Source organism: Convolutriloba macropyga, chromosome 12, assembly GCF_964194025.1.
Source record: "Convolutriloba macropyga chromosome 12, txConMacr16.3, whole genome shotgun sequence".
Lineage (NCBI taxonomy): Eukaryota > Metazoa > Xenacoelomorpha > Acoela > Convolutidae > Convolutriloba > Convolutriloba macropyga.
This window is the reverse complement of record NC_134479.1, coordinates 19,990,801-20,016,307: the sequence shown is the minus strand read 5'-3', so window position 1 is coordinate 20,016,307 and position 25,507 is coordinate 19,990,801.

Here is a 25,507-nt window from a genome sequence, read left to right as displayed (position 1 = left end):
TGAAAAATTATTAGAACAAACAGACAAATACCTGACAGAGAATCAACTCACTTTAAATGCCGATAAAACAGAGATGTTATTCTTCACAAATCTTTTTAATTCGGATCCAGAGTTTTCTTTTAAAGGCGAAGTTATCAAACCAGCTCATGCATGTCGTTATCTGGGAGTACAAATTGATTCAAACCTAACGTTTGAAAATCACCTGAACTCAGTTTTAAGCAAAATGGCTAATGCAATTCGTTCTTTGTATCTTGTAAGAAATCAAATACCTTTGAAAGTGAGAATTGATGTTTTCAAGTCAGTTGTACTCTCTCATCTTTCTTGCAGTGGAGTATTCCTTCAAACTCTTACAGTGAAAAACTTAAACCGCATAAACAGGCAAATTAATTGGGGAATAAGAGTTTGTTATTTTCGTCAAAAATTTGACCAATCTATTGATCTTCTCATTAAGGATCGTATCCTGCCAGCCGAATTGTTTATCTCAAAAGTTAGCCTAATGAAACTACAAACAGACATAAGACAATGGGAAACATTCGAAAATTTAAAAATGTTTTCTAGTCGCCATAACGCTAGACAGAACAAGAGAACAAATCAAATTATTTTAAAAAAATTAACGAAAACGAAGTGGAGTAACAAATCCTTAATCTTTAAAAGCGTTCAAAAATGGAACAAATTGCCCTCTTCAATAAGAACTTTTAACAGTAAAACCTGCTTTAAAAATGTTTTAACCGAGTTTTTGCTCTATCAACACAAGAAAGTACCCGTTAATAGACAAATAGGAGCCTTCAAATCCTATTTCTACCTATGAAAACGAACAGCCACAATTTGAAGATTATTATATTAATAACAATGCTGATTAATTTATTTAACATTTTAGAGCATGTAGATATCTAACCTTAGGGTTATAGTGTGAGTAAATTACATGTTTCAAAAAAAAGGAAAGATTAACCATGACATGGCAAGATAAAACAAATATTAAAAATTCAATAGCACCCAAAAACAAAATGTAGCAGGAAATTACAAGATTAAGCAACAATTACCAAGAATTAGCATTGGCTATCAAGAATTATCAAAAATGTCGGGAAATATTGCTCCCGTTAGTTTATCAACTAAAAAATAAGCAGTTTTTTCCGGTATAATAAAATTTACTTTTCTCGACATGGGACTTAAAGTTTGTTGTGGAGTTGTTGGACAAAACCTGTTGGTCTTCCAATTAATCCAACAGTGTTTCGCTGACTACTAGAAGTTCCACAATTAGGATTCAGTCATTGTTGAGTCACATAGCACATTTTTGACGTTCGTAAAAAGATTTTTTAACTAAACAGATCTCGTTTATGTTTCGACTTTGTGGTACTATACCAGATTTGCGCCTTTGACTATGATTTTTTTCTGTGAGATCATGAGCGCGTTTTTCGAGCTAAATTTACGTTACATCGAATTGTCGCGTTGACAAGCCATAGTTGCATATCATTACAAAGTCGAGAAATAAACGTGTTGCATCGCGCTAATTCTCACTACTTCGAGTCATATGTAATTTTTTGTCTGCATTGTCTGGTCATGGCCGATTTCTGTCTGGATTCCTGGTTCCACCGCCTCACTCTGGGTTGCTTACAAACAAAATTTGCTATGTTTCAAGAATCATCAAAATATAATCAAGTTACGCCAAGAAAATTGCTTGATTTAGCTTGATTAGATCTTGTGAAGATCTTATCAAGGTGTTGCAAGAATTATTTATCTGTCAAGATCTTGGCAAAATGTTGCAAGTTTTGCAAGAGTTATAAAGATCTTGCAGGACATGGGAAGTTGAATCAAGGAGTTTGATTTAGTCAACAGTGAGTGATTTATTGAATTATTGAACGGAATTATAAAAAGCGCGTAACATATTTGGCTTTAAAGTATCATGACGGGAATAGCGAATAAATTCGTTAATCAATTCCCGAATGCCATACAATAATAAAGCCATTGAATCACAACTTAATGCTGTAGATGAGGCATTTTACATATATGAACTTGATAGTTTCGTGAGAGTTGCAATATATCTGCAAAAACTTATAGTTTGTTCCAAGTTAACCATTTAACTTGAAAGACCGCACAAAACAGACATTCGGAGTAATAGAAAAATATACAAGATAAATATTCATCACGTTACTTCCAATCTTGTAAAGTTTTTCAACTTACTGAACAAAATTTTTCTAATCAACTGTGAAGAAATCATTCTGTCCAAAAATTAGGCTGAATAACCGAAAAGCAAATGTTTTTCATAATATGCCATGAAAATCGCAATTTCGATTGAAAAATAGTGAAAAACCTGCTGAGCCTATGAAAAGAAGGACATTATTTGAACTTTCATTTTTTTCTAAAAAAACCTTTAAAACTACTGCTTCATACACTCAAATGAATCGTGTCTACATTTGTCAGTAAAAGAAAATCTTTCATAAGAAAGAAAAAATGAGAGCACAGCTTGAAGAAAACTGGTTAGAATTTTACATTTTAACTTTCAGAGTTTCAATTCTTTTTAACATAAAAACTCGACTTGTTCTTAATCTAACAAGTTAATCATTCAACGTACAAGTCCCTGTCTAAAATGAAGATCACTAAAGAAAAGCTATTTAATTTTCCTACTGCAATGAGAATAGCCATATGGGTTAAAACAATGACAACAATTTGGTTCGCTGATAAAAGTAAAGATATTGATTCAAGTTTTTGTTTTTCAAATGAGAAAATCGATAAAACTACTGCTTCAAGCACTCAACTATTTAATGTCTGCATTTGACAGTTAATGAAGAATTTTCATAAGAAATAGCAAATAAGAGCAACGCTTGGCTGAAACAAACCTGTAATAATCTCATAATTTAAATTTCAGAGCGCCGAGTCCTAAAAAGTGAATAAACACCTTGTTCATAATTGAACAAGTTATGGAATCAACTTGCAATTTCCTACAATTTCAAATTGCAGGTTCAATACACAAGTTCCTACATTTACATTGCAAGTTGAAATTATTCAAGGTTGGCCAAGGAGCTTCTTTTTTCACGCAAATGCTTGCATGATTTAAAAGATTCTCCCATTATATCTTGAGAAATTGTCTTTCTATCAGGGGAAAGTTATAAAAGTATCGCTAAAATCTTTTGATAAAATATTGTAAGAAAAAGTTTGATGATTGTCAAAAAAAGGTTAATTGAATGCTCCAAAACTGCCTCCAAATGTCTGCCAAGTGTCTATACTGTTAAGAAACAGTTTCAAACAAATGAAGTTTTAAAAAAGTTCCAAAACTTTTACTCTTTCGCAGATACATTATCTCATTTTTAGTTCCCTTGTTTTCTTTTGCAACCACATGGAATGAGAAGGAACTAAGTTCTATTTAGATATCAATTCTTGCCGATCTATATAGTTGATCTAGAATCATGCGAGGGGCATTCTTGATAGACTTCAAAAATTTCTGAATCCCTTGACTTGTCGAGCTTGAAAAAAATTTAAACACTTTTCCATAAATAGAGATTTTAAGAGCTTGACTCAAAATTTTTCAGAATAATTTTTCTACAATTGGGATATCGTACCTGTTTTTTTTTATATATTGGCTCCAAATGAACAATATTCAGCTGATTCGGCACAATTCAGTCAAAATGCAGAATTGACTGAAGATATATATATATATATATATATATATATATATATATATATGTGTGTATATATATATATATATATATATATATATATATATATATATATATATATATATATATATTTATATATATATATATATATATATATATATATATATATGTATATATATATATATATATATATATATATATATATATATATAATTTTCACACCATGGGATTATCAGCAAAAAAATTATTTCCTAATAAAAGATGGGAAAAATTAATTCAAATAAGCACCAAAGTGTCAGAAAATAAATTCGTTAGAGAATTTTTACTGTTTTAAATTTAAACAAGCTGACCAACCCTACTAAGTTATGTTGATATACATTCGGACGATAAAGAAGTTGTCAGGGTACTACTCAAAGTCTCTCTCCTGTTTTGACGAATTATTAAGACCACTACACCTTTAACTCATCATTGTAAGTTCTTAAAAATTTAATTTTAGGTCTCATAGTATTCTATATATTTTTTCTGCATAGAAACAACATTTTCTACAACATTTATTTGGCTTCATTTCTTAACTACAATTGTGACGCAAAAATTTTGCAATCATTGGTCGAATGAAATTAATCTGTTGGGGGTCAAATTTTCGAATTCTAATTTTTTGTTTTTTATCTTAAGTCGGTTGTTTAAAGTTTGTCGGAAGATCTTAATAACTAACAATTTCCATGGCTTGTAGAGCAAATGGCGTTGACATGACAAAATAATCTGGTAAAATCCGTTGCAATAGTTAAACGTGTTGATGGTTTTCTTTACCTTTGTCTTTTTTGTTTCAAAACTTTTGAGCCGTATATTTCAAACCAACGCAGCACTTTTACAGTGAACTTCATTGTCTTAACCAAAAGGTGCGAAGAATCAAAAAGATCACAGATGGTCCAGTATGAAACTGATTGCATCAATTTTGTCTTTGCGAAAAATGCAAATTGAGGTTTTCGTACATACAGCAATTTCTATTAGAACTACATGTAAACCGAAAACGAGATGCCTTCTTTGTCTAAGAAACTGAAAAGTAATGAGAACAGAAACATCGATATCGACTGGACTAAGCAAATTTCATCTGGGAAACACAAATGTGACCATAATTTGTTTTAAAATAATTCCACTGAACACTGAAAAATAGAAAACTTTTCTAAACGTTTTTGCCTCTAACAACATTCTTGCATTCAAAATCTATCGAAACAATATCCGTTTAGAGAACTATTGCAACTATCAAATTGTTAAATTGTATAACAACGTAGAAAAACTTTTCAAACAATTTACTTTGAGGAGTTATTATTTTTGTTGTATTGTTTTCTTGAAGGTTTATGTTCAATTCAGTTGCATTTAGTGCACGATGCGTGAGTTAACCTTTCTGTGAATAAAAAAGTAGGAAACAACTCAATTCTTTTAAAAGATTTATCTGGTTTTTCTTTGAAGAATGACAGTAAACTATTGTTCGGACAAAAAAAGCGGAAATAAAACCGGAATCAAATGTTTTATCGTTACGATTTTTTTTGTTGTCAAGTAGGCCTATATTATCTAATGCGTGGCTGAGTGTCATTATTTCAAGCAGAAAAATAAAGTTCAATTAATTACCTAATGGTTTTAATTATTTGCCTGCTCTTTTGGAAAATTTTTCGAAAAAATGCATATAATATTTTTTTAATATTTGAAAATTGGCTATGAAAAAAGTCAGGTGATCGAAATTTTTGCTACTATAATTGTATATAATGTAAAAATATAAAAAGTGTAAATGTGCATTGCTCCTATTTGTGAAAAAAATAATTGCAATTATCTTAGCTTTTATTTTTAAGAAATATTCATTATTTTTCAGAATAATGCTTGAAAACACAGTTGTGGGGAGCTTTCAATTTTTCCTATACAAAGAACGATGCATTTAATTTGTTTGCTTGAAAAATTTGCTGATTTTAGTAAGAAGTTGAAATTCATACAATTAACAACTGATTAGTGCCTATACTTCACCAAACTGTTGGATACCTTCGAGCAACCGCTACTGCATTTATTATGCATACTTCTAATTTTTTTTTAATTTTTAGCGACACCGGCTCCTATTCCGATGAAAATACAACATACAAGATTGTACTGGAAGAAAAATGTCTCAAATTAAAAATTTTTCAATGAAAAATTTTTGTTAACTATTTTCTATTTATTTGCATATAAATTAAAGTTTTAGCTGACCCACTTTTTCCCCTTTGTTTTTTTTTGAGAAAAATTTGTTGTTGAAAAACGTTTTTAGGAAACAGGTGTTCGGTCGCATCTAGTGTATGATAACTTTTCGTATAAATGCAATTTTTATTCCCAGGCCCGGTTTTTTTGATACTAACATATAGAGTCGGCCAACAGCTTGAGAAGACATCTGCGTTCAAAAAATCACTAGAATCTGTGATCGAGTAACTAAAACACAACGCCGTTTCAACTTTTACCATTCTTTCTTTTAGGGTTTTAAAATATTGTTTTCAAAAACCATCCGCTGATCGCTTTGCAAAAGATCCAATTGTTCATTTTTTTGCGAAAAGACGACTGTGTGAAAACTAAAGTTGTTTATTATAATTTCTGTCAAATGATTTGCCATTTGAAAATTACATTAAGTTTCTCATTTGTAACCACAATTTGGCATTCTTCCATCGGTAGAAATTTCTAATCGCATCATTACTTCTTAAAAAAAGATTATTGCTCGTCAACTGATTAATGCACGGCGCATTTATTATTTTTCTTTATCACAAAGAAGCCTGGAAGAAATCTTTACCACAGAAGTCCGGAAGTCCAAGCGTACTTATATCTTGGCAACCTTTCAATCAGGGATTTCAGAAGGCGACATGTCTGACTTCTCAAGCAACTTGAACTAATTGGAAGTTCATGAGTTATCAAAAAAGTATTGAAAATTTGTGCTCTTTTGAAAGTTTTTAACCGGAATATTAAGTCTTCACTTTATGTTCACAATATGTTTCAAATATTCAATTTATCTACTGCTGAAAACTTTGTCTTTTGTACTATGTCAGTTCAAAATTTATCAATCTCTCTTTTTTCGTAAGAGAGTATAATTTCAGTCTTGGTTTCAATTGTTAGAGGTGAGAGGTGTCAAAATATTATGTTCCAACGCACTATGCCAACTTTTACTTTTGGTTTCAACAAATGGACTGAAAATTCTTGTGAACGGGAAAAGAAGCATTATAAAAAGAAACTTAAACTGAAAATTTGCCAACAAAACATCTCTATGGTTTATATTGAGCAAGATAAAATTTTGTTCATATTATAGCAATAATTTTAAATGTATATAGCTGTTTTTATTTATTTTAGGGAATCTTAAAAAGAGTCCCTAAGACTTCATCTATGTAATTTGAAACCAAAAAACAAACAATTAAGGGTTGAAATACAGTAGAAGGGCTTAACATAATTTAAAAAACACAAAAATAAAGTCATGTGAAAATTGGCATCTAGGAAAGACCCGTCAATATCACTAAACAAATTCTACTCATCATTATTGTTTCTTCCAAATTATCCAATAATGTCTTCAGAACCATCACCTCTGAAACCCTAATTTTCTGGAACTCATTGTCACTCACCAACGCCAGGAGCTACGCCCAAGGGCAGCCGCCCACTCACACCAAATCACCTCAGATTGCTCTAACCCTTAAAACTATTTGTTTTCCAAGAGTAAGCTGGTTTGGACTCAAACTCACGAAACTATGACATCAAGCTCTTGCTTTAAGCATAGAAACTTATTCTTCCCTAGTTTAAGCTTAATGTCAAATTTGCAATTTTTTATAAAGAATTTTGCAATTTTTGTAAAATAATGCATTAATTTTACAAATAATTGCAAACCGGTCTGAATATTTTTGTCCCTAATTCTTAGCAGTTGGCCTTGTACGGTTATTTGACCACACATATCGATAACAAGCTGTACTTTAAACATTTTTCAATTGAATTATGCATTCTCTGAGAAATGGTTAGGAAAATAACCCACATTGCTAAATTAAGAAGAGCTCCACCGGAACGAACACGGTCGATCGTTTGCAAATTTTTGCAAACTTAACATTATTTTGCAAAATTTTGCAAATTTGACCTTGCGAAGAGATAATTTGCAAATGTTTGCAAATTTGGCATTAGTTTTCAACTATAGGGATTGACATTTATTGCACATTGAACCAGAGAAAAATGGGAAGATGCTGGTCTGCAGGTAGACGATTTATCAAAGCTGCTGACCTAGACGACAACCTGAGGGTATTGGCCATTAGGACATGTCAGGGGATTCTCCTTTGGCCCGCAAAGACATGATCTTGCAAATTAAAAATATTTTAAAAGATTTTAAAGCAGAACAGCCGTTATGCAATTACAATATACTTATCCTAAACCGGTAGGGGAAAATTTTGGATAATTGTTTTTTGCAACTTTGAGTTTATTTTTACATGGTGCCTTCCCGGAGGTTGGTGGCAGAGTAAAATAGCGCTGAATCAGTCTAGAGTTATTCTGTTCTTTAGGATGCCCAGTACTCTGTTCATGTCACAATTTACCATGGCTAGTCTTAATTTATGGGTAAAATCTAATGCGCGAAAAATAATATGTTCAGCTTAAGTCCCGCCAACAAGGTTTGCTCATACAGGATAACTTCAGCATGATCCAACTTTATGCCCTCAATATAGTCATAATGAAAGCGAAACTGGACATAAAGAAACTCAAACTATTCTGGAGATGCAATGTTTCAGAACTGAATTTCGTGTTTTCTAGTGAAATATGCTGGTTCAGCGCTGAAATGCTCTGAGACTGAAGTCCTGGTTGGTAACGTCTAAAACTGACGTCACCGAGGCGAGAAATTCGACGAACTCGAGGTCACTCAATCGGGGGAGAATCAACAAATCATCTTCAGTGACATCGAATATGCAAGAGAAAAGATGTAAAATTTTAGTTAAGTTTAGCGGTCAAAAAGTTCCAATTTTTATCCATTTTTGCCTTTCTTTCATGCTCTGTCTCTCTCATATCTAGGTGAGTCAAAAATCTCTTTGTTCTCTATTCGGGCGGTACCAAAAAAGCATGAATTTGCTTATTTACCGTCCACCTTGGTGCTTTTTATTTCATTGATTTATTAAAATAAAATTGTTATTTATAAAGCATTGAGGAAATTAAATTATTATTGCTTTGTTTTGGGAGAACTAATGGCCAACGTATCGTGAATCCAATGAAATAAAAATCCGCCGGTAAACAAACGAAAAATGAGAAAGAAGGACAGAAATGGACTTCAAAAAAATAAAAAAGAAGAAATGAACACGGCTTTTTTTAAACTTTTTTAAATGTTCTGAAACAGAGCTAATAACTCAACTCGCTTTTTTGTTAGTTATATTTTTAATTGGTAGCATTGAAAGTAACCTACCAAATCGAAAATTCAAATATCTTAGTAAGAAGCATGAAAAAACTTGAAAAATCTTGGTACGTTTCTTTACAAGAAAAAGTCAAAATATGTAGAATCTGATATGTTATATGTGTTTTCCCTCCTCCATCTTCATTCGGGGCACAAAATTGGAAGTGGCGCAGTTACTAAAATGACATACAGGAGTTTGAACCTCTTGGTATTTTTGCGGGAGATATTTTTTCTTGGGACGATATACATCGCATAGCAAACAGAAATGATAAAATGGGTTATAGAGATTTTAAGTTTCTCGAAAGTTTAAGTTTCGAAGTTGCGATATATAAAGAAATCTTTCTTACCTGATGTTGTTGAAGTGATACTGAATAATGCCTTCGAACTTGAAACAAAAAGTTGTTTCCAATTTGATCATACCACAAACATACCAGTGTACAAGAAAAGCAAGAATTCCGGCGATATGTTCCATCATGTCTGATGGGCATAAATCAGCTCGCAAGACCTCCCTGTAGATATCAATGCCACCTTCTCAAGCTGAGAGAACAATGTGTTAAGTACAAAAAACTGCATTTGTACATGCCATCTACGGCACGTAGAAAACTTTGTTCATATCTAAGGTTTAAAAAAACCAATATGATCCCACCTGTATCTAGACAGATCTGAAAATTTTCAAAATGATACGGACTATAATTATCTCTAAAATTTTTTGCAATATCGAGCAGAGAAAAAAATGGACAAAATCAGCAACGACGGCACCATTTTTAACAACAGCTAACAAATTCGCTTCTCAATATATGCGGTAAAGACGCCTTTCTATTGATTAGGAGCCTTATAAGCAGTATAAGCAGTGAGAAAATGTTAGAAACATGTTGTAAAGAGATCAGAGTAGTAAATCAAAACTACACTTCGCCCAGGAAGAGCATAACATTGGTTGGAAGGGCTAAATTTCATTCTCTGATTACAATTTTTTAACACGACTTAGAGAAGAAGCACGCCTACAGTGACTTCTAAAAGCTTAAAACTGCAACAAAACAAGAGAGGGAACTGGTAAAAAAAACTTATCTCAAGTTTGAGAGAACCTGAGGCTGGGTTAAGACCAACATACGGCTTTTAAAAAACCAATTGTCTCTTTCTAAAAAAAGAATACATTTCCGGTCAGAAAAGAAGCAAGGACTATCGTTAATTCTCTCCAACCGGTTAAAAATTGCAAATAAAAGAAAAGGGGAGATATGACGTCATAAAAACATTAAGAAAACCAACGGAAATGTTCACTGGTAAAAAAACAGTGTTATTTTGTGCAAAAGTAAGTCATACGGCAGCAACCCATGTCCGCTTTTAGACAAAAGATGTCAGACCTCTGAAAAAGAAGGACATATTAATTAATTGTGCAGAAATAAAACCCAGCCTACGTCAGGTATGTTTGACCAACACTAGAATTTCTGCTAGGAAGAAGGTAAACTAACTGGTCAAACATGTGCCAATATAGAAATCGTTTTGTACTATACGCGGCAAAACGTACTAAACATGTCAGTGCCATAGGATCACATTACAAAAAATGACAGCATTTTAAAATCTCAAGTTTATACCGGAGACCCTTTGTGCCTTGATATCATCTATCATCTGTACTGAGCACAACGGACCTCAGTTAAATGGGGTTTAAATCTCGAGGCCCATGACGTTCATTAGCGGTTGCTTATGGGATCAGTAAAAGGTCACTTTGAGGGGAGCAGATGAGAATATAAGCAACAAAAACAAGAGATTGTTCAATCCGAAAAATTTTGCATTTGCGCTACTTGTCGGAGACATACTACCGTGAGAAAATATCAACACCGTGTGCGATGAGAGATTATCTGTAACAAAAGCAAACCAATGGCATGTAAAAATCATTACCGGAACACAGCTAAATTTCTGAAAGACAAGAAATTGCATTAACTTTTACCAGAATGGATCAAAGAGACACTTGAGAGGATGATGCGGCACAGCAAAAAGGAGTTTGTTTAAAACATCACCAGTAGTAGGAAGGGAGAGATAAAGGGTGTTCTAAAGGGGTGTGTGGACCTAAAACTTCACACTAAAGGCAAACTTATGTATAAGGAGCATGCAATACCAAACATCTTCCATAACCTCGATGGGGCCCCATACCTTGTGAAAATTGATCTCTAGGACGCATTCTTTCGAATTGAAGTTGGCAAGGTTGCAATCGAAATATTAACAGATAACACAAGGTTGATCGAGATGTGCATGCTACCTCTTTGATTGCAGTACTCCTTATTAATCTTCCAGAATTACATTATTACAATTCTCAAAGAAATTATGTGAGCGAACATCTTTCAGGAAAGTGTATTGGTATACGGAACAACGAAGGAGAATATGATAAACGGCTGCTTGCAGTCACATGTAGACTACTTGAGAAAAAAGTTCACCATCAACCAGACAAATTCAAACTCAAAACCAGTCTCAAACATCAGTTTTCTTGGTGACTCCCTTTCTAAAGAAAGCATAGCAACCAATCCTAACCTCGTTGAGTAGATCAGTAATGCAAAACTACAATCAAACTTGAAAGAACTTGAGCCTCATGTCAATTCGGCCTTTTTTTACAGTCAAATGGCTCCAGATTTTGCTTCAGATGTGTTAACCCTGAACAAAAAGGGAAAACACTTCTTTAGAATGGAAAAAGAGGCGCAAACTGTTTTTGAAACTATCAAAACGAGTTATTGTCTCATCATTTATTCATTCCTACAGCTTAAAAATTAAGTCAACTGTAGAAACAGACGTCTCAGAAAAAAGTAACAGGCGTGGACTTTCCACAGGAGGGACATCCTGTTCTACGTCTCCTGGAAATTGCCAGAGGCCAAAGAGAACTATCCCTATGTTGATTGAACGTGTTTGCGTTTGTCTATGTGGTTATTTGTTCAAAACACTCTACAGAGTGTCAAAAATCCTCTCAAGAATTTCCTCCTACCAGATGGTTAAATTCGATATGAGCACCAGCAGGAATCACAAAATGGGCAAAAGCAGCAATGGGATTTGACTTCCGATTGAAATACACGTCCGTAGACCAACACTCTCGCAAACTGGAATTTGATAACAACAATGACAATGATCGAGTCTGCGTTTCATTGAAAAAGATGTTTTCTGTACTGGCGGACAGGGTAGTACAATCAGATTTCAGAACACAACTACATTAGAATCGACTGATCGATATTTTCATCAAAAGAATTTTTTAAAAAACTGCAACTGGAAACAGGGCTTAGAAGCAGAGAAATCAATTGCTAAATAGAGCAATATTCCAACATTTCAATGCGGAATCAACTTTCGTGATGTTGTACCTTTCATTTCACAAAATTTCAGACTTGTTGTTGGCTAAAGAATATGGTGTACCCACCGCAAAGAAAATGCGACCAAAACAACAGATCTAATGAAGTCCTAGAGGCCCGGCATCAGTAAGAACTTCTTCGATTAATTAGTAAGTGAAAACAGATCCTAGAATCCAGGTCTAGCCTGGGGAAACCTATTCAATTTACAAAAAGCAGAAATTTGGGTAGGACTCAATATGAACTCGGTCAATTTATGGATTAAGGCGATGAATTAGTAACAGTAAAGAAAGGGACCGACTAGAGCAGACTAGTCTTTGATAACAACAAAAACGTTGACCGAGTCTCTGCTGGGCCTCGAACCACATCCTTTTTTTAAAATCTGACGTAATAACTCAATCAGACACCAAAACAAAGTTGGAATTGACTGTTGCAAAAGGTCATCAAAAGTGAAATAAACTGCATATGGAAACAGTCTTAGAAACAGGAAGTAAAGATTCGGAAAACAGAAAAATTTTCTAATTTTCCTTCCGGGAAATATATTTCGTATTGTTGAATATTTTTTTTCAACAAAATTAAGGCTTGTAAATGATGGTCAAAGCTCATGAGGGCAACCACAACAAATATAGCAGGATTAGCAGTCCTAATGATAACGTGGTGGCCCCTTGTCAGTGTATATACTTTTGGATAAATTAGTAAGTGTGAAAAATGCCCAGAATACAGGCCTAGCCCGGGGAAAAATCAACTTGATCGGAATCAGAAGTTTGAGACTGATTCAATATGGACAGGGTTTTTTAAAGGACCAATCTGATGTCTTAATAATAGTAAGCGCTGGAACAATTTCCAGTGGATCAGATTTTGATAACCAAAACGACGGTGATTGAGCCTCTGCTTGGCGTCGAACAACATCCTTTTTGTACAATCTGACGTGGTAACTCAATCAGACATCAGAACTGAAATTCGATCAATTCTCGCAAGAGGTCATCAATAGTAAAAAAAAACTGCAACTGAAACATTCTCAGAAGCCGAGAAAAATTTCGGAAAACAGAAAGATTTTCTAACAACCCTAACGGAATCGTCTTTTTTTGGTCTTTTTAACTTTTCTTCCAACCAAAATAAGACCTGTAAACGATGGATAAAGCTCATGGGAGCCGCCATCAAAAATGCAGAAGAATTAGCAATCCTCGTTATAGCCACATGGCTAGGCATCAATCAACCCAAATTTTGACAAGTTTTTAAGTTTGAAAAATGCCAATTTTATAGGCCTAACCTGAGGAATCAGTATTTGCTTGATCCGGAGCAGAAGTTGAGAAACAACTCCATATGGACTGGGGTTATTTTATGGACCAAGATAACGTCCTAGTAACATTAGACGCGGTGTCAGTTTGAATGGAAGCTTTATTTGTGGGAAAAAAAGCAATGAAAGTGTTTTTGAGTCAAATCTTTGCATCATTTCATCATTTGGGCTATCGAAAACGTTGGCGTCAGACAATTGTCTTAAGATTAATTTCCGGTGAACTAATATAGCGCTGTGAGCCACTGAAAATCAAAACGTTTCATTCAAAGATCTACCGTCCAATAGCAAATAGACTTTCTGAGCGAGTGATGCAAAAAGCAAAACGGCCAATTCATGACTGTAGTCCAAATTTGATTGTGTCACTTGGCGCTTTCCTACAGCGAACTTTAGTGACACATTGGAAGACTTCAAGTACGAGGTGCAAAACTCCTGTGGAAATAATGCTGAGACTGAAAGTGAGACCAATCCTCTTCAAGGCAACAAGAAGTTCATCGACAATTGCATCCGCCTTCATTATTCAATCAGGAATGAAAATTCGATTCATCCAACTTATAACTCAAACAACAGAGGGCTTGTTAGTGATAAACAAATTGCACGACTTAAACTGATGATATGAAGACTGAATCTACTGATCAGCAATCTACTGAATCACAAGCTTAGAGCAATATAGAAGACATTGATGCGGCATCAGCTGAAAACAACCTAAAAGTTCCTAAAATTTCCTGAAAATTCCTGAAAAAGAACACCCTTCAAGGGCAACGGGAATTTCAAGCACATAAAACAAACGGCCCAAAAATTTCGGTGAATCTATCCCTTCGACGAACATATCCCTAATAGAGGGAGTATGTGACATATTGCAAAGTAGATAACTTAGGAGTTTGAGTCGAAGCTTCAATAGAAAAGACTGATTTTTTTGTCTGTTGTTTCTGAAATGATGCTGAATTGTGGCTCAACTTGGATAATATCACAAAATTGTCAGTGTACAAAAACCATGATTTCAGGCAATAAGTTCAACCTTCCCACAACAAATGATGATCATAGACCAACTCGCCAGTCCGCCTTGTAGATATCAATTTCGCGTTCTCAATTAGGGAGAACAATATGTTTTGTGCAACAAAACTGCACTAATACTTGCCATATACGGCCAGGGGAGAATCTGGTTCTTACTTAAGGTGTTAATTAACTCATACCAGCTTATCTGTGTTGGTAGACTTTTGAAATTTCATACGAATCCGGACTCTAATTAAGTGTGAATTTTTGTACATAAAGGCCCTTTGGAATGCAATTACTAAAATAATAAAACTTTTGTTACTCCTGATCGAGACGACAACTTTATTTTGGTTTATCTCATAATTTCTTACCAAGATCTTATCAAGAATCACCATGAAATTTTGTATTTCAAGTTTTTGATAAGATATTTTATCTCTGGCAAGAGATACTGTGAGTAGTATACTAAAATGCACGTATTGTCACGGGGGGACGTCCCCCCCGTGACAAATCGTGCATAACGTTTTGTCACGGGTGGGGACGTCCCCAGCCGTGACAAATCGTGCGGTACATTTTTGAGGTCGAAAAATTTTGTCTCTCAATTTTGCCGGGGGACAAAAACTTGTAAAAATTTTCTCGATTTGTGCCGGGGACAGAAACTTGTAAAATTTTCTCAAATTTGTGGGGGACAAAAACTTGTAAAATTTTTGTCAATTTTGTGCGGTGAGAAAATCTTGTGAAATTTTTGCCGAATTTGTTCGGTGGGCAAAAACTTACGATTTTTCCAGCTATTTTGTGCGGGGAATAAAAACTTGTTAAAATTTCTGAGTTTTCTGGAGTTATTGAAACTCTTGTGAAAATTTTGCAATGTTTGGGGGTCCCTTAAGTTGGTTTTAAAATTTAAAAATTCTTAAACCCTTTTTTAGTCAAAAAGACTATTCATGGGTCTTCAAAAGACAGAAAATTTACTAACCTTTTCATTATTCCAATCTCTTGATAAGTTTTATGTAATATAACTACATTTAAACCAAAATGGAGTCAAATTTTGGTAGTTTTGATCCAACATCTGGTTTTGATCCAACATCTGGTTTTAATTTGATAGTTTTATTGCCCATATGTTGACCCAGATTAGGGAGTGTGGGCAGATTAGAAAACCAATAAAATTTAAGTGCCAGGGCTCCAAATTGAGAATTATTGTGTCTGATAAGAAATTTGCAGCATCCAAGGTGAAAAGAATGCAACTTTGCAGAAAATGAGAAGAAGTATACGTATGAAATGGACAAAACAAATGCTCGAAACTATATGAAATGTTCCAAAAAAGTACTGAAAAAGTGTTTGAAAATGTGCGGTAAAGCAATTCATGTACCATAATTGTATGACGGGAGAGTTAAAAATCGACAAAAAAATAGTGTATTTTTAGAGTAAAAATTGTTGTTTTTGAACAATTTTATGCAAAATACTTCCTCAAAAAGCAATTCCATTATGCACACACTGTTTTGCATTGTAAATGACAACAAGTGCAGACCGGTAATATATGAAAAAAGGTGTTTGAGGGACAATGCAAATGTGATCACGTAATATAGTGTAAAACTTGGGGAAAACTATAAAAATGACAAAATTTTAACGGGAAAAACTGATGTCCGACTGAACCTTAGGCGTAACTTAGGCAAAATGATAGAATGAGCAGTCTATTTCCCTTAAATACTTAAGAAAACTAACTTCTATTTTTTTATGAATGATATTCTAATTTTTTCTTTACATTAATAAACAGTTTTCCCGTTCTGTTTTTGTTCTCCAAAAATCTTCATAGCACTAACAATAACCTAACTAAAGCTGTATGTCTACAGTGTTTATCAATTTTTATCTAATCTGCACTTGTTTTTTCCGACCTGTGATTGGTTGAAAGCTGACTGAAGATTAATTTTAGACTGGTGCATATGACAAAATATGTGTTTGATTTTTGTTTGTTTTGCAAGTTTTGTTCTAGGCTTTTGTGATTGGTTGGCCGAGTTTTAGGAATTATTATGTCTACTACATGTGCCAACATATGTCTTTCATTTCCATAAGCAATTCAGTGTGGTCGTCTCAGCTTCTCTGATTGGTCAGTCGGGTTTAGGCTTTATTACTGTCTGGCACATGTTTGAACACGTATTTTTTTATTATCAAAGACAAGGTGTGGTCTCTTTTATTACCATAAGCAATTCAGTGTGGTCGTCTCCTCTTCTCTGATTGGTCAGTCGAGTTTAGCCTTTATTATCGTCTTGCACGTGTTTGAACACGTATTTTTTTATTATCAAAGACAAGGTGTGGTCTCTTTTATTACCATAAGCAATTCAGTGTGGTCGTCTCCGCTTTTCTGATTGGTCAGTCGAGTTTAGTTTGTATTATCGTCTTGCACGTGTTTGAATACGTACTTTTTTTATCAAAGACAAGGTGTGGTCTCTTTTATTACCATAAGCAATTCAGTGTGGTCGTCTCCGCTTCTCTGATTGGTCAGTCGAGTTTAAGCTTTATCACCGTCTTGCAGGTGTTTGAACACTTATTGTTTTATTATCAAAGACAAGGTGTGGTCTCTTTTACCATAAGCAATTCCGTGTGGTCGTCTCCGCTTCTCTGATTGGTCAGTCGAGTTTAGCCTTTATTATCGTCTTGCACACGTTTGAACACGTATTGTTTTATTATCAAAGACACGGTGTGGTCACAAATTTGAGTTTGTATTTAAAAAGAAAGTAGTATGTCGTCGTCTCAAGATTACTTTGATTTTTATCACGATATAGCGCGTTCTGAAAAACGATATGTAGTTGCCTGTGTGAAAACATATGAAAATACTGGAACTTTATTATCGCTGAAACTTTTCAAAAAAGAGAACGGAGACAACGAGTTTCGTTTCAACCAAAAACTCACACTCTCTATGCAGGAATTGGAGCAAGTGGGAGAAAATATAGATGCTATTAGAAAAACAGCTCTCTCAAATTTTGCGAACGAGCAGATCAGCTCTGGCAAAAGGAAGTTACAGCCTGGTTCCAGTTTAGAAACGAATGGTCAAAATCGTAGCTGCAGATTCAAAAAACCAAAAAAAGCCTCCGAGAGTGATACAGAGAATTAAATAGCAAATAAAAATGGTTGAAGCAATGTTTGAGCGTACACCTGAATATTTTCGACAATTCCAAAAACTTTTTTGATATTTTATTTGCAATAGTGAGCCTCAATTTGATTCTAATCTTACAAAAAACTTCGCATACAGCCAGCACAAAAATGAAGATCATTGCAAAATACAACAATTTCATTACCATGTCATTGCTGCTGTTGATCAATTACCGCAGTCCTTCAAGGATACTTCTTCTAAACCATATACAATACCATGTCTCTTCACTTGTTTTCAATTGCTCATTCGGGGGTCTTCTCACATAGTGCATTATGGCGAAGTGATGGAAAAACTTCAAGAGGCAGTCAGTTACAACGATCAGCACAATCTAGCTGTTTCAGTTTCTAAGAAAAAATTACCAAATGTAAACGTGCTAATGACACAGGATGTTCAAACGCAAACTGACTTTTTACCTACTTGCACTATTGATAGATTTTATAGTATTTATAATGGTGGTATGTACGGTGAGCTTTTCAAAATACTTGATATATTAAATAGTGGCTATGATTGTTTGCATGTTGATAATAGTTTGATTTTGATAAATTTTAATATGGAATCGAAATCTTTTAATTAACAATTGTCTTGTTCTCTTGTCTTTGAAGAAAGAATTGAGCAAAAAAAGTTAATTAAAAAATGTTAGAGCATATGGTTAGCAAAACGTAGCAAATCATTATCGTTCATATTCAACATCAAAGGATATTTATAACCAAACATCACATGTTCAATATAAACGCAAAAAAGTTCACAAAAAAGTGCAAAAACTCCATAAAAATAATGCTTCAAATGAATACACTTTCCCAACAAATAGCGTAATTCATCACTATCCATCTGTGGGGTAGGTGATAATCGAGTTTTTTGTCATCGTTCGTTCCAAATTAACATAGAATGTTGAGCTTCTTTCACCCAGAAATAGAGACAAGGTGTGGAATTGAAATCTTTTAATTAACAATTGTCTTGTTCTCTTGTCTTTGAAGAAAGAATTGAGCAAAAAAAGTTAATTAAAAAATGTTAGAGCATATGGTTAGCAAAACGTAGCAAATCATTATCGTTCATATTCAACATCAAAGGATATTTATAACCAAACATCACATGTTCAATATAAATGCAAAAAAGTTCACAAAGTTTTGAGTTTTGATTTTGAACTCGCTTAAGTTTGAGTATTTGAGTTACTTCATTGTAAAATTTTAACAGTCGGCAATACAATAATTGGTAGTTTTGTATCGGGATTCCAAGCGGATCTGCGAAATAAACTTTGTTTTTGTGAAACAAAAGAACCATCCAATGACTTCCTGCATGTTGCGACGGTGAAACATTGACTATGATAAATCCTTCTCTTGTTAACCTTGGGAAATTGTCCGCGGCAAAAACTCCATAAAAATAATGCTTCAAATGAATACACTTTCCCAACAAATAGCGTAATTCATCACTATCCATCTGTGGGGTAGGTGATAATCGAGTTTTTTGTCGTCTTTCGTTCCGAATTAACATAGAATGTTGAGCTTCTTTCACCAAGAAATAGAATTTCTACGTTGGCTGCCAATGCTCCGTCAAATGTAAGTTGAACTGAAATTGAGCAATTTGTAAGTTCTGGATGAATGAAATCATGAGAAGCCTCTTGCGTTGATGTTAAATCAAAAGCTAGAATAAAGTGATTGGGATAATTGTCCAGAGTTTTGCCATGCCCACCTTTGTCAAGAAAATCTAGGGCTTCTAGAGTATTGAAATAAATGCGGTGGTTGAAAGTTGTTGAGACAGGAGTTCCAACAATAGGTTGACCATTTCGATAAACAACAATTTGGCTCAAGTCGAATTTCTGGTAGTGAAAAGGATTTGTGCGATTAGTTCCGAGGTATGCTTGATTTGTTGCCATTACAATTATCAAACGCCTTACAGGTTCCTTCGAGAAAATATCCTCATGGCTCCAACTTCTTATTCCAGTTGTAGCTAAAAACGTTCGCGGCAGTACTTCTGTATAGCGATACACGGCAGGTGTTTTTAGTAGAGTTTTCTCAATTGCCGTCAAAACATGATCCGCTATTGTCATTTTTCTAACGTAGAGATTAGCTTCAATTATTTTGACTTTGTAATGTTTGTTTGACTCTGATTGTTTGACTACAGCAAAATCATTTGTAGAACTTCTAAATGAAATTCGCAGAGTAACACCACTAAGTAAGTGTTTATCACAAGTTAAAATATCACTCGCCGGCTTTCCAATAAAATAGTTTTCCTGGGAATTAGCAACAAGAGCTTTTCTGGCCGCTACGTCGTCCGCGCGACCGTCGGCGCCATCAATTTTAGCTGGCTCATCCTCGTAATAATATCCCTGACAAACAAGCAATGTGTTTCTTGCAGTTTTTCCTGAAGAAAATTCCGTTTCAATGAATGCTTTGTGAGCATAATTTCCGTTTGTATTGGAAATTTTAACACCGTTAGCAGATACAGTGCATTCTGAAAATAAAGAATGCAATGCGTTGTTGCTAAAGTATGGCGCGTCTGTATTTGTAGCATCAGTTCCTGTTCTTAAATCGCCGTCATTGTTTCGGGAGATTTTACATTTAATTTCGAGGAGAAGTTTCTGTAAATCTATGAATTTGTTTCTATCGCCCAAAACTTCAAACTCAAGCATTGGTTCGTCCGGTGAATATGATGGTCCGACTTTTTGAGTAAAAGCATTGTCAAAAGTAATAAGCAGAGGCTGTTTTTCAAACAAATCAAGTGTGGTGTGTGTTGCCTCTGCGGGCAGTAAATTAGTTATCATTTTGAACTTTAGAAAAGAAATTTGACCGACTTCTCGTCAAGGGCTTCTTCTTACGAATGCCTTGTTTTGGGTTTTCACCGTTGGTTTTTAATTTACGTATTCTTTTTGATCCGCCCACTTGTTTTCTCACAGTTTTTTGCACAGTCGATTTTAATGCTTGTTTTGGAGACTTTTTCTTTGTAACAACCTCTACCAGCTCAGGAGCTGCTTGAACAATTAATTCACGTCCAATCTTTTTGGCTACAGGCCAAAGAAACTTTCTTGCAATCGGTAATGCCGCTCTGCCAATACCTGCTTCTAAAGCCCCAAAACCGCTTCCTCGTTGACGATAGTGTCCTGAAAAGTATGGTGACACCGATTGCTGTTGATAGTAGTCTTCCATTTAGTCGATTTTTTAAAAAATTAAAGTCAAAATAACTTTTCCTGTTCCAGCAAATGGAACTAATTCTCCAGTTTCTGTCCGCAATTGAATTTCAATTGACTGAAAATTTTTTGATAATAACTTTTTGTATTCCAGGTTGCTGAAGACAATTCTGTGCGTTGGCTCTATTTCGCAGGGGCTACCGTTTTTCAGGCGTTGTCTTGAATCATTGACTCGAATAAGAGGAGATTTAGTATCACCTACGTATTGATACTCAATTATGTTAACGTAAATAAAAATCAGTTGCTTCCCTGCAGACAAATCAAAGGGATAATCGCCAACAAAAGTTTTTTCTTCGTCATCAGCCATTGTCAGATTTTCAAAAGTGTCCAACATCTTGTATCCAATATGATAACCAGACCCATCATGAAAACCGTTTAAACCTAGTATGCTTGGAGTTTCGTTATCTGGAAAAGTAATTCCTTCGTTTTTACCAAAAAAGAGGAATAAAACTCCGTTGATTTTGTTAAATTGAAAGTCAAAATGAGGCAATCCAGTAGCTGTTTTTAAGGATCTCAAAAGATGGTCACTGTTTTCATAGGAACCAGTTCCAATAATAGCTCTTTCTCCACCGTATGGTCTGGAGACAGCATCAAATGGAAAACTTTTCTCATAAAACTTAAGGCCTTCAGAAGAAAATATCTTTAAATCACTTTTGTTCACTTGATTTATTTTTGCCGGGAAGATAATTTCACTTAGTGCAACTCGCCAATCCCCCTCCAAATTAATTTCTTCATTGAAATAAATTTTGAATGAGGACAAGGTGTTTTGAGGAAAAATATTCATAGAGGCTGATGAAACTAAGTGAACCGTGAATTCATTCATGTTTTGTTGTTTCACTACTGTTGTCTCTAACTTTGACCAACTCTAATTCATAAAATTTTCCCTTGACTGGCTCCTGGGATAAGTCAATGAGACTATAAGTAGGAGGATTTGTTGTAGGTATATCGTAAATCTCAAAAACTTCGTTGGTAAATGTTAGCTTGTATCCTTTTCTAAAAGGAAGATCCTCTTTTGATATTCGCACAAAGTCCCCAACGTAAAACTTTGGTCGGCAAACTAGATTTGCTGAATCATTAAAAAATAATGATATCAACTAAGGAACGTCTTTCTTTGTCACTTCATTCGGCGCAAATTTCGTTACTCTGTTGACTCTAGAGTTAATGGTTTGTACAAAGCTCTGCAATTGATTAATATACGAGTATGTCCATTTGTCCTCTAAATACTTGTATATCAGATTTTTGAGCGATCGTATATTTCTTTCCGCAAATGTTGATTTTTTCTCGCTGAAAATTTTATCAACTTCAATTTCATTTTTCTGACATAGAGTGCTGAAAGAGCCCTTAAGTTCTGTACCAGCATCTACCCACACTTTTTTAGGTCGCCTGTTCCTTATCATTTTCTTAAACGCATCTGCTGTTGTTGTGGCGTACTTTGATTTTAAGGGTTCGACTCGTAGAAAACGTGAGAGACAGTCCACCGCAACCAATAAATTTTTTACATCTTTGTTCTCTTTTGCTAATTTATCCACATGAGCCAAGCCTAGCGACCAAATTTCGTTTACATCGTAGGCAATAAACTTCAGTGTTGGAAATTTTTTTCTATATTTTTTATGCTTTTTGTGGGCATTTTTGCCCTCCAGGAACAATTTCACTTTACTTGGTTTCAAGTTTGTGATTCTTTGTAGAATTTTTACGCTTCCATATGCTGCGGGACCTTTCGTATATTTCAACTCAAGCAATTTTTTCTCATTCGTCGAAAGACTCCCAGTTCTTCTCCTCTTGCTGAGTTCTGTCTTCCTTCGAAGTTTCGAAACCACTTCCGGCGTCTGAGGATTCTTCTGTAAGTAATTGATTGGTTTCTTTGTGCCTGATTCCTTTTGGCGAAATAGTTTTCCTTTTCTTTTTTGGTTTGGCTGTTCTTTGAGTTCTTTTCCGGATCGCAATTTTAGCATTTCTGTTGATCACCAAGTCCTCTTTTATGTTTAAAACCTCAAGAATCTTAAAATAATCTGGATTACTTAGTTTTTTAGTTGGTTGTTGCAAATCATAGAGAAAAATAGGGACATTTTTTCCTGTTGCTGTTCCGTCAACAATGAAATTTTCATTTTCGTCTCTAACAACTTTTTTTGACTCTTTAATGAGGCTAACTATTTTCTCCGTCCTGGTGAATTTCGCTGGCGCTAAAACGTTAAGATTTTGAAGAATTTTGTCTGCTTTCACTTTTGACAACTCAGTGCGATCAATTGTTTCCCGTGTATCTAAAATTTCCTGGTACTCTTTATTAGTGTTTTCATTTGGTCGCATACGGTTCAAAAACGAAAATTGAGCACCTCTATGCTGAACTCTGGGATCATTTAGAATTTGTGAGGAATATGTTTGCTCTTTCATATATTGATTTTTGGGAATCAAAATAAACTCTTCAGCAATTGACATGGTTTAACTCAAAAGGATGAAACAAAATTTTACAATGAGTTGAATAAATTCGAAATCTAGAAAAAGCGCTCGTCGTTTATCTATTGATGACTTTTTCTTGAGAACACTTTCAAATATGTGTCTGTATTTTTCTAAGTCTCTTACTTTCACTCTAACATGACCCAGCAAGACATTGTGAAGGCATTCACATACAACCAGTATAACATCACTATCACAATTACGCAGGTATTTCCTTAACTTTTTTGGTTGCAAATGCACCATTTGCTTCTGTATAGATAATTTTTTCTCTTTCATTGTTTAGAGGGGTTGTTTCTGCTTTATCAGATGGAAGGTAGAACACTGTAGGACCTGGCTCAGTAATATTTGAACAGTATCGTAAACAATCCGAAGTTTTTGGATCAAGATCGATAAGCAAATGCCCAAATGGTTCTTTCGTTGCCAATTGATAGCAATGTTTTAAAAATTTAACAAGATTTAACTGCTTGCCTAACAATTCGACATGTTGAATATCGCGGGCTGATTTGAACAGAATGATGTGTGATGTGTTCAAGTCTATTGTACGAGACCACTTGCTCTGCTGATAAAGATTGTGCTTTATGTAAATAACATTAATCTTTTTGTGACGACCTGCAGTGGCCAGCTTAACAAATTCTTTGTCGTTATAAATTTCTTCGCACGAGTCGTCGATTATCAAAAGACAGTTTTCAAGGTTATTCAAAAATTCTAAATTGGTTTACTTTTTGAAAATAACTCCAAGTTTCTGTTCCATTTTGACGTATATTTGTTGCCTTTCTCGGTATAAAAATATAATGTGGTTAAATTTTGGGTAAAATGTGTTTCCACTCAGTATTTTGAAAATTAACTTTGTTTTGCCACAACCTGAGGGCCCTACAACGGCCGTGAAGACTCTATCTTGCGTAGATATAATTTTATTCATAGTCTTGGAGTTGGTAAAATATATCCAACTTAACTTGACAATATGGATATCCAAACTGAGGTTTCTTCACAATTTGGTTTTAACACGGTTAACTTCACAATACAAAGTGATATTAGTAGTAAAAAAACAAACATTTGCACAAAAAATACAACTTCCGAGCGTGGCAAAGTTGTGTGGTTACAAAATTTCCAAGACGATTTGCTGCTACTTTCTTTTTCAAAATAATTTTCCTCCACAAAAGCGTCAACTTGATCGACTGTTACTACCTCCATCTCAACAAAAAATAAAAACTTGTTAAAAAAGTATCAATTGGGTATCAGATTACATAAAACAACTCATAGCAATTAAACTCAGTTACAAAGTCTTTCATATGAACCATGAAGCACTCAGAGAGTCTCTCAGTTTTGTTATAATGAACGATTTTGTGCACTCTTTCTTCCTTCACCAAGAGTTGAATCTCTTTTGGCAGTGAAGGATCGTTTTTGTCAATTTCCTAACCAACCGGGTGCTTCGACATCAGTAAGAATTTCGGAGGACAGACTCTGGGTTGATTTTTTGACATTCTGCTTTCTCCACTGAAGAAAAGGTTCAATATAATACACTAAATGAGTGAATGAGCGAATTTCCCCATCAGTCAGCAACAATTTAACTTTTCTCTGTAAAAACTGATTTCCTGTTTTTATGGTTTCGTCTTTGGAAATTGAAAGACTCAAATTCCCGTCCCCCGTAATCAAGGCACAAATTGTTGAACTCGGTGACAACGGTGCCTCTACTTTCGTCAATTCCTCTCTCATTGGTTAACCGGTTGAAATAGAAAATGGCCTTTTCTTTTGCACAATGTTTGTTGAAAATGTTTTTGCCCTTTGAATGATTTCGACAATTTTGTGTAAAATAGTTCACAGATATCGAAGGACACTCAAGTGAATTCAGATCAATAACATGACATTCAAGCAACTCTGACAAAAACTTAACTTTTTCCGCTCCCCTAGCGTAGAATATTGCACCAGGATTCCGCAAGCGAACGCTTTGAATTATTTGTGTTAGATAAATATAGGGATAATTTCCTATGTCCCAATCAATACCATGCAAATTTCTACTCAACCAACTGAAAGATTGCTTTTGTTGAGCTGTTAACTCACTACAACTTGTTGGTGGTAAAAATGACACGCAGTCAAGGTAGTCTTCAGTGCAAATT